Below are 10,069 nucleotides of genomic sequence, written 5' to 3'. Positions count from 1 at the left end.
AGCAACATGTGTTTTAAAAACTTTTGAAGTGACTCCCTTAATCAAAGGATTTGCAATCATCGCCTCTATATTGATATACTCTATTTTATCTGCTCTTCCTTAACTCTATCTCTAACCATCAAATATTTGATTTCAATGTGCTTTAACTCACCAAAGCTTTTATTATTTCTTGAAAAGAACACTGATGCGCTGTTATCACAATGGAATCAACAACTTTCAACCCAAAAATGAAATTTCTTAACCAAACAGCTTGAACTATAGCTCCATAACATGCCACAAATTCTACATGTATAGTAGAAGATGCCACTAGAGTCTACTTAATACTTTTCGAAGAGATAACACCTCCAACTAACATGAACTTATATCCTGAGGTTAATTTCAAATCATCTTGACATCCAGCAAAATCAGAATCTGAGTAGCTTACTATCAAGGTGGCTTGAATGCTGGAAAGTAAGCATGTAATTTATAATTTTCTTTAAGTATCTTATAACTTTCTTACTTGCTTTTCCAATGCTCTTGCTCTGGATTCGATTGAAACATGCTAAGGACACTGACTGTGTAGGGTATATTTGGTCTAGTGAAAATTTGATTATACATCAAACTCCCCACAATATTAGTATATGATATCATCTTCATAGATTCTCTTTCTAGCTCATTTCTTGGACATTAAGCTTTGTTAAATGTATCTCCTTTTATGATAGATGACGATTGTGTTTTACTCATGAGTTTAAGCCAATTTTAACTTGATTGTAAGCTAGATTTTATGAGAATGGAACGTTTTTGATGTGTTTGTTAATGTTGTTTTATAGGTTTATCGAGATGGTGAAGGATACGAAGAAAGATCATTAATTGATGTTAGTGGCACGGATGGAAAAGAGTTGTGGGTATCGGGGAAAAATAGGCAAAGCAAAGGTGTTGGACGAGTGTACCAAAAACAAGGAAGTAAACAAGGGTGGGCGCCCCGCTATTACTGAACCTCAGCGCTGCGGCGCCAAGTTCAGGGTGCCACGGTGCAGAGATCAACAGAAAGATGTTGCAGGGTGCTGTGGCACCACCCTCTATATGTGATGCGGCACTGTTAATCCGTAACCTAAGCACAATTTTGACCTAATTTGGAGTCCACATGAAAATCCTACCTTCTACACATGGCAGGGGACCTATAAATACGAAAATTCTCACACTTTAAGGGTATTTTGATACATTGAGAGGAAGAAGAAAACCATTGGAGAATAAAAATAGGATTTCAAGGGAGAAAAAAATCGAGAAATTCACTGTGTGGAGCATCAATTGGAAGAGGAAGAGATTTTTGGTGCAAGATCTACTTTTCCTTTTACATCTTTAATACAAAATCTAGTGATGTATTTTATGATGATTAATGATTTTTCCTTTTTTATTATGAATAGATAAATTCATTGTTAGGGTGAATAATGTAACCAATTGAGATCATTTATATTATCTTATTAAGATTCTTAGTTTTTTTTTCATGTGTTGATTTTGCTATGAATTTAATGCATGAAATTATCTGATCAATAATTTAATGATTTTGTGAATTCTTTACAAATAAAGATATGAGTTTAGGATTTAGACTATGTAGTAAAATCCTGTAAATTAGTATTACGAGTAGAGATGCTTATACTAATTTTTACTGTCACAATTGAATTCCTAGGACAAAAAACTCGTTTAACTAAGTTGAATTTGCATAGAGATATGAAATTTAATTAGTTAAATAGGCTCAATGAGAACTCGAGAGGGGTAAATTGAATACGGTAGGAGAATTCGACAGAACACTCCATTAGATGTGAGTCATAATTTGAGATGTAAAGATGATCAAAAGGTGAAGTTATTCTGCCCTAACGTTCATTCATTATTTAATTTTCCAACCAATTGTTTGTGCATCCATTTATTTTTTAGAATTTAGATTAAAACTCAAATTCTCTAATTTTCTATGTGTTTTTATCAAACAGTGGTTAAAGAAAAATTGAATTAGGTACTAGAATATAGTCTTTGTGGGATCGACAACTCGGACTTTTAGGTCCACTATTACTTGTTACGGTCCGTACACTTGTGGAAATAAAATTGACAACAAGTTTTTGGCGCCGTTGTCAAGAACTATTACTTTTAGTTTTAATTTATTTTATTTTTAACTGTTATTTGATTTGTTTATTTTTTTACTTACAAAAAACTGTGCTCGTTGTATCTCCATGCCAAAGGCGGCAATCTTGAATCATTTGATTCAGAGATAGAACGTACTTTCAGACGAAAATGCAAAGAACACAAACAAAAATAGCAACATCAAATGCCCGACAATCAACATATTCATATTCCTATTCAGTCGATTAAACAAATGGCAGCAAGTGTGGCGGCATCACCAAAATAGTAGTATGAGTGAGGGGAAATAAATGAAGGAGATTTGTCAGTCTCAATGTTCCTGACACCTATAGCAGCATCCAGGCACTCCAGTATCGTGTATCCAGATTTGGGGGTGAATAACTTTCAGATCAGGCCAGATTGGATTAACTTAATGAGCAACACTCTCTAATTCTACGGGTTACCTCATGAAAACCCAAACATACACCTCCAGATTTCTTAGAAACTGTCAGAACTTCAATGCTTCGGGGGTTAATGAAAATGCTATTAAACTATGATTATTTCCATTTACATTGGGAGATGCTACATTGGAATGGTTAGATGCGGAACCTCATGGGAGCATTACTACATGGGAAGAATTGACCAGAAAATTCCGCAACAAATTTTTCCCACCGACGAGAATAGCTAAAATCAGATTAGAGATTCAAACTTTTCAACAGAAAGAGGGAGAAAGTTATCATGAGGCATGAAATAGATTTAATTAGCTAATAAGAAAATATCCAAACCATGGAATCACTATAGGCAATCAAGTGCAATATTTCTACACTAGACTTACACCACTGTCAAAATCTCAAGTCGATGCTTCAGCTGGTGGATCAATTATAGGAAAATTAGTGCTACAAACCATGGAACTGTTTGAGTTGATTGCCCTGACACATTCAATGTTCTCATCAGAAAAAGTGGCACCATAAAAGATAGGTGGAATGTATGAGTTAGACAACACAGTATCTACCAACGCCCAAATAGCAACATTAACAAAACAAGTAGAGTTATTGGTGAAGTCACAAACAAAAGGAGCACATACAGTGATAGCCGATCTGTCATACGAAAACTGCGAGGCTAATCATCTAACATAAAACTATACATCTATGGGATTTCCAGAGGAATAGGTCAACTTCATTCAGAATGGTTCTTGAAATTTTAATCCGTTTGCTCAAACATACAACCTAGGATGGAGACAACACCCAAACTTCAGATGGTCAATAATCAGCAAAGGAACAGTTTAAACAATGCCGAACATGAGGAAAAACCAAGTTTGGGGGAGAAGTTCAACCAGTATATGCAAAAGATATACAAGATATTCCAGCAGACTGACACTAACTTTCAAAATCAACAAGGATCCGTCAAGAAGCTGGAAACACAAATTGGTCAGATAGCTCAACAACTTGCAGAACGCCCGGAAGGGACATTGCCAGACAACACAATGGTCAATTTAAAAAAGCAAGTGCAAGCTATTACAACCAGAAGTGTGGTACAACTTCCAGAGATACATGTGAAGAAACTAGAAAGAAAAGACAAAGAAGTATTGGGTAAAGAGGCTGAGAAAGAAGTATAGTCTAAACTACTAACTAATGAGGAAGAAGAAATGAAGAAACATCTATAGTTAGGGCACCAAGCCCTGTGAAAGCTTATATGCCACCAATTCTCTTTCTTTAAAGGCTATAAAGAAAAAAATTAGACAAACAGTTTGCCAAGTTTGTGGAGATTTTCAGAAAGCTACACATAAATATCCCGTTTACATATGCAATAGCCCAAATCCCCAGCTATGCAAAATTCTTGAAAGAAATCCTATCTAACAAAATGAAGCTGGAAGAACATGAGACAATCTACCTGAACAAGGAGTGCAGTGCAATTCTATTGAAAAAGCTACCTGCTAAACTAAAAGACCCCGGGAGTTTCACGATACTTTGCACAGTTGGTTCTAATTATTTTGAGAATTCTTTATGTGATTTAGGTGCCAGTGTTAATTTGATACCCTTTTTTTGTTTATAGGTCTCTTGGATTGGGAGAAGCAAAAACTACAATAATCTCCTTGCAACTGGTTGACAGATCAATCAAACAACAGAGGGAAATTATTGAAGATGTGCTAGTGAAGGTTGATAAATTTATTTTTCCGAATGACTTAATCATTTTGGATATGGATGAGGATTCAAACATCTCTCTAATCTTGGGAAGATTGGCTACCGGGAAGAACGCTGATTGATGTTTACAATGGAAAAATGTTTCTTCGGGTGGACAATGAGCAAGTTATATTCAACGTATTCAAGGTGATGAAATATCCATTGACTTCAGACACTTGTTGCTAAGTCGATGTTCTTGAAGAGCTTGTGGCAGATACATTTGAGATAGAGTATAATCTTTGTGAAGTAGAAATTGCACAATCAGAGGCAATAAGTGCAGAAAGAACTGAATGTGCTGTAAACTTGGACGAACAACCAATAGGAAGGAGACATTGACATTATGAGTCTCTTGGTGACAACCCTTCACCCCCGGTACCCTCAGTGGAAAAGGCTCCCACTCTTAAATTGAAGCCCTTGCCATCCCATCTCTGTTATGTATATTTAGGAGACTCTACAGCACTTCTAGTAATCATCGCAAATGATATGACAAGGGAAGAGGAGAATAAATTATTGGAGGTACTAAGGAAGCACAAAATGGCAATTGGATGGACAATAGCTGACATTAGAGGAATCAATCCAACTTTGTGCATGCACAAGATTCTAATAGAGGATGGGTTAAAGCCATCAGTAGAAGGACAATACAGATTAAATCCCACCTTGAAGGAAGTAGTGCAAAAAGAAATATTGAAATTGCTGGATGCAGGGATAATCCACCTTATATTAGATAGCTCGTGGGTGAGTCCAGTACATGTGCCCAAAAAGGGTGGAATCACAGTGGAGAAGAATGATAATAACGAGCTGATACCAACACAGTTAGTGATAGGTTGGAGAGTGTGTATATATTACAGGAAGCTAAACAATGCCATCAGAAAGGACCATTTCCATTGCTATTCATTGATCATATGTTGGAGAGGTTGACAGGTCATTCTCATTACTGCTTTCTGGATGGATATTCAGGGTATAATCAGATAGTTATTGCTCTCCAAGACCAAGAGAAAACAACATTCACACGTCCCTATGGAACTTTTGTGTTTAGAAGGATGTCTTTTGGTCTATGCAATGTACCTAGAACCTTTCAATGGTGCGTGATGGGCATTTTTTTTGATATGGTAGAAAAGTATATTGAGGTTTTCATGGATGATTTTTCTGTATGGAGATTCATTTAATGGCTGCTTGGATCGGTTGTCTCTTATATTGCAAAGATGTGAAGAAAAGAACCTAGTCCTAAATTGGGAAAATATCATTTCATGGTAAAAGAGAGAATAGTACTGAGACATAGAATTTCTGCACAGGGCATCGAGATGGACAAGCTAAGATATAGGTGATTGAGAAATTGGAGCCATCTAATTTAGTAAAGAGCATCAGAAGTTTTCTACGACATGCAGGGTTTTACAAAAGATTTATTCAAGACTTTGCAAAGATCACAAAACCGCTGTACAACCTACTGGAAAATGATGTACCATTTAATTTTTCTGATGAGTGTTTAAAGGCCTTTAACACTTTAAAGGAAAATTTGACATCAACACCTGTAATATTAGCACGAGATTGGGAATTACCATTTGAGCTGTGATTTTGCAGTAGGGACAGTGCTAGAGCAACGCAAAAGAAAAGTATTGCATGTTATCTACTACGCCAGTAAAACATTGACATATGCTTAGATCAACTATGCAACAATAGAAAATGAGATGCTAGCAGTGGTTTTTAGGTTTGACAAATTTCGTTCCTATCTGATTGGTTCAAAGGTGATAGTCTATACAGATCATACAACTTTGAAGTATTCGTTTGAGAAGAATGACGCAAAACCAAGACTGATTCGATGGGTTCAGTTGCTGCAAGAATTTGATATAGAGATTCGTGATAAAAAAGGAATAGAAAATCAGGTAGCGGATCACTTATCAAGGCTAGAGCAACTGCAGGATTCAAATGATATAGATATCAATGAAATCTTCCCAGATGAGCAGTTATTGCAGATAGAAAAGGCTCCGTGGTATGTAGATGTTGTTAATTACTTAGCTAGTGGCCATATGGATCCAGATCTCACCTATTAGCAAAAGAAGAAGCTGCTTCATGAAGCGAAATTCTATTATTAGGAACCAAATTTATACAGGAGAGTGACAAACCAGATCATCAGGAGATATGTGCCAGAAGATGAGATGAAATCGATCCTTTCAAGGGTTAATGCTTCGGCTTATGGAGGACACTTTGGCCCCACTAAAACAGTAGCCAAGGTGTTTCAATGTTGTTTCTTTTGGCCTACATTATTCAAGAACTGCCACAGTTTCTGCAAGTCATATGATAAGTATCAAAGAATAGGTAACATATTAGCTCAACACGAGATGCCACTTAACAACATCCTGGAGCTAGAAATATTTGATGTCTAGGGAGTCGATTTTATGGGTCCTTTTCCATCATCTTACGGTACATTCTAGTGGCAGTGGACTACGTCTCCAAATGGGTGGAAGCCAAAGCATTGCCTACAAATGATGTAAATGGAGTGGTAGACTTTATAAAGAAACATATCTTCAACTGCTATGGATCCCCAAGAGCTATAATAAGTGATAGTGGAATTCATTTTCGAAATCTAAGCGTAATTTTAGCCCAATTTGGAGTCCACATGAAAACCCTACATTCTACACACTGTAGGGGACCTATAAATTATGAAAATTCTCACACTTTAAGGGGATTTGGACACATTGAGAGGAAGAAGAAAACTATTGGAGAATAAAAAGAGGATTTCAAGGGAGAAAAACATCGAAAAATTCACTGTGTGGAGCGTCAATTGGAAGAGGAAGAGATTTTTAGTGCAAGATCTGCTTTTCCTTCTACATCTTTAATACAAAATCCGATGATGTATTCTATGACGATTAATGATTTTTCCTTTTTTATTATGAATAGATAAATTCATTGTTATGACGAATAATGTAACCAATTGAGATCATTTATATTCTCTTATTGAGATTCTTAGTTTTAATATTTTTTCATGTGTTGATTTTGCTATGAATTGAATGCATTAAATTATCTGATCAATAATTTAATGATTTTGTGAATTCTTTACAAATAGAGATATGAGTTTAGGATTTAGACCATGTAGTAAAATTCGATAAATTGGTATTACGAATAGAGATGCCTATACTAATTGTTGTGATCACAATTAAATTCCTAGGACAAAGAACTTATTTAATTAAGTTGAATTTGCATAGAGATATAAAATTTAATTAGTTAAATAGGCTCAATGAGAACTCGAGAGGGGTAAATTGAATACAATAAGAGAATTCGATCGAACACTATATTAGATGTGAGTCTTAATTTTAGATGTAAAGGTGATCAAAATGTGAAGTTATTCTGCCCTAGTGTTCATTCATTATTTGATTTTCCAACCAGTCGTGTGTGTATCCATTTATTTTCTAGAATTTAAATTAAAACTCAAATCCTCTAATTTTCTATGTATTTTTATCATACGGTGGTTAAAGAAAAATTGAATTAAGTGCTAGAATATAGTCCTTGTGGGATCGACAACCCAAACTCTTAGGTCCACTATTACTTATTACGATCCGTACACTTGTGGAAATAAAATTGACAAAAATAGGTACATTACCAGGTGCACAGTTCTACATTTTGAACCTTTCTAGAACACATCGTATATAAGCCTTCTGAGAAAGTCCTGGCAAACTACAATTTCTATCACGATATAGTTCAATGCCAAGCACATAAGAAACTTCTCCAATATCTTTCATTTCAAAATTAGTATATAACATTTTCTTTGTCTCATAAAGCAACCCCAAGTCACTGCTAGCAAGCAAAATGTCATCAACATACAGGACAAGAAAATAAAATTTCTTCCACTAGTTTTGAGATAAATACATTGATCAACTATATTTTCAACAAAACCATGAAAAGACACAATCTTGTCAAACTTCAAATACCTCTATCAAGATGTTTGCTTAAGGCCATATAAAGTATTTGTTTAACTTGCATACCAAGTTTTCTTATTTCTTTTACTACAAAACCTTCAGATTATCTCATGTAAACCTTTTCAGAAAGATTTCCATTCAAAAGGCTATCTTAACATCCATCTAATTATGCTCCAAACTATGGTATGCCTCAAGTGCTATGATAATTCGAAAAGAACCTTTGGACGAAACATGTGAGAATGTTTCATTATAATTAATGCATTCTCGCTGAGTGGACCCTTTTACAACTAATCTTGCCTTCTTTCATTCAACATTCCCTTTTGAATCCAATTTCCCTTTAAAAATTCACTTGTTATTTGTAGTTTTAGTATGTGGAAGAAGTTAAACAAGTTTTCAAACTTTATTTTGTTACATAGAATTCATTTAATCTTCTATAGCATTTTATCCATTTATTTGACTCAAGACTTGTCAATGCTTGATCATAAATAACATGATCAATAATATGCCCAATATTAAAATCACTTTCAAATGAATATGTAATGTAATCACTAGACAATGCAGACTTCCTTTCCCTTTGCGATCTTCTAACTTGTGGCTCAAAAACTGACTCAGTCGTCATTAGAAGAGAAATTGGAAGTTCCTATTGGTTTCTCGGTTCTTCATTAACAGTTTCAACTCCTTGAGAGCTAACCCTTTCCTGTATAATGGGAACTGGATCAACCATTTGATTTGGTTCAACAAAATGTTCTTTCAATGTAAAACTCCCACTATTACCAAAATCATTCTCCAAAAATTTAGCTACAATGGACTCTACAATTCTAGTGCCACGATTAGGACAGTGGAACTTATATCCTTTTGATCTGTCTAGGTACCCAATAAAGTAACTAAGAGTGAATTTCGGGTCTAATTTCTTTTCAAAAGGATTATAGATTCTAACCTCAGTTGGACATCCCCAAACTTAGCTTACGTCATGTTCATAATTCAAAATGTGTCTTTGCAACGGCTTTACTTGGTGCTCTATTCAAAATATACATAGCGGTTTTCAAAGCTTCACCTTATAGATATTCTGGTAAATTTGTTCTACTCATCATGCTTCAGACCATATCTTTTAGAGTTCGATTATTACTTTCAGAAATGCCATTCTGCTCAGGTATCCCTGGCATGATGTATTGAGGCACTATTCCATACTCTTGTAAAAACTTTGCAAAATCACTCATGTTTTGATCAGACTCGTCATATTTTCCATAGTACTCACCACCACAGTCAGATCTTACAACTTTGATATTTTTCCCAAATTGTTTTTCTACTTCCATTTTGAAAATCTTGAATTTCTCATGTACATGGGATTTCTCATTAATCAGGTAAACATATCCATATCGTAAGAAATCATTAATAAAAGTTATGAAGTATTTGTTCCCACATTTGGTGGAAGATAAAGGTCCACTAATATCCATACATATCAAGCCCAAAATACCATAGCTCCTATAAAACCTTTTCTTGTAGACTTAGTTAACTTTCTTCTTATACAATCCATATAGGTGTCAAAATCAGAGAAATCTAGAGACGAAGTATCTCAACTTTTACCAATCTTTCCATTCTATCCATTGAAATGTGACCCAACCACTTATACCACAACGTAGAGAATGATTTACGAATTAGACCCCCTTTCTTTGATACAATAGTAACGCAATAGACTTCGCCAAAAGGAGCCCAAAACAATTCATATAAACCATCACATAAAAGGCCATTTCCAATCAAATGAGAATCATAAAACAACTCAACCATTCCATTACCAAAACTAAAGGAAAAACTAGAAGTATCAAATTTCGTTATAGAAATTAAATTCTGTCTCACTGTTAATGCAAAAATTGTGTTTTCTAAAACAAGAGA

Source organism: Olea europaea, chromosome 2 (assembly GCF_002742605.1).
Source record: "Olea europaea var. sylvestris chromosome 2, O_europaea_v1, whole genome shotgun sequence".
In the NCBI taxonomy this organism is placed as follows: Eukaryota; Viridiplantae; Streptophyta; class Magnoliopsida; order Lamiales; family Oleaceae; genus Olea; species Olea europaea.
This window is presented reverse-complemented; position numbering follows the sequence as displayed.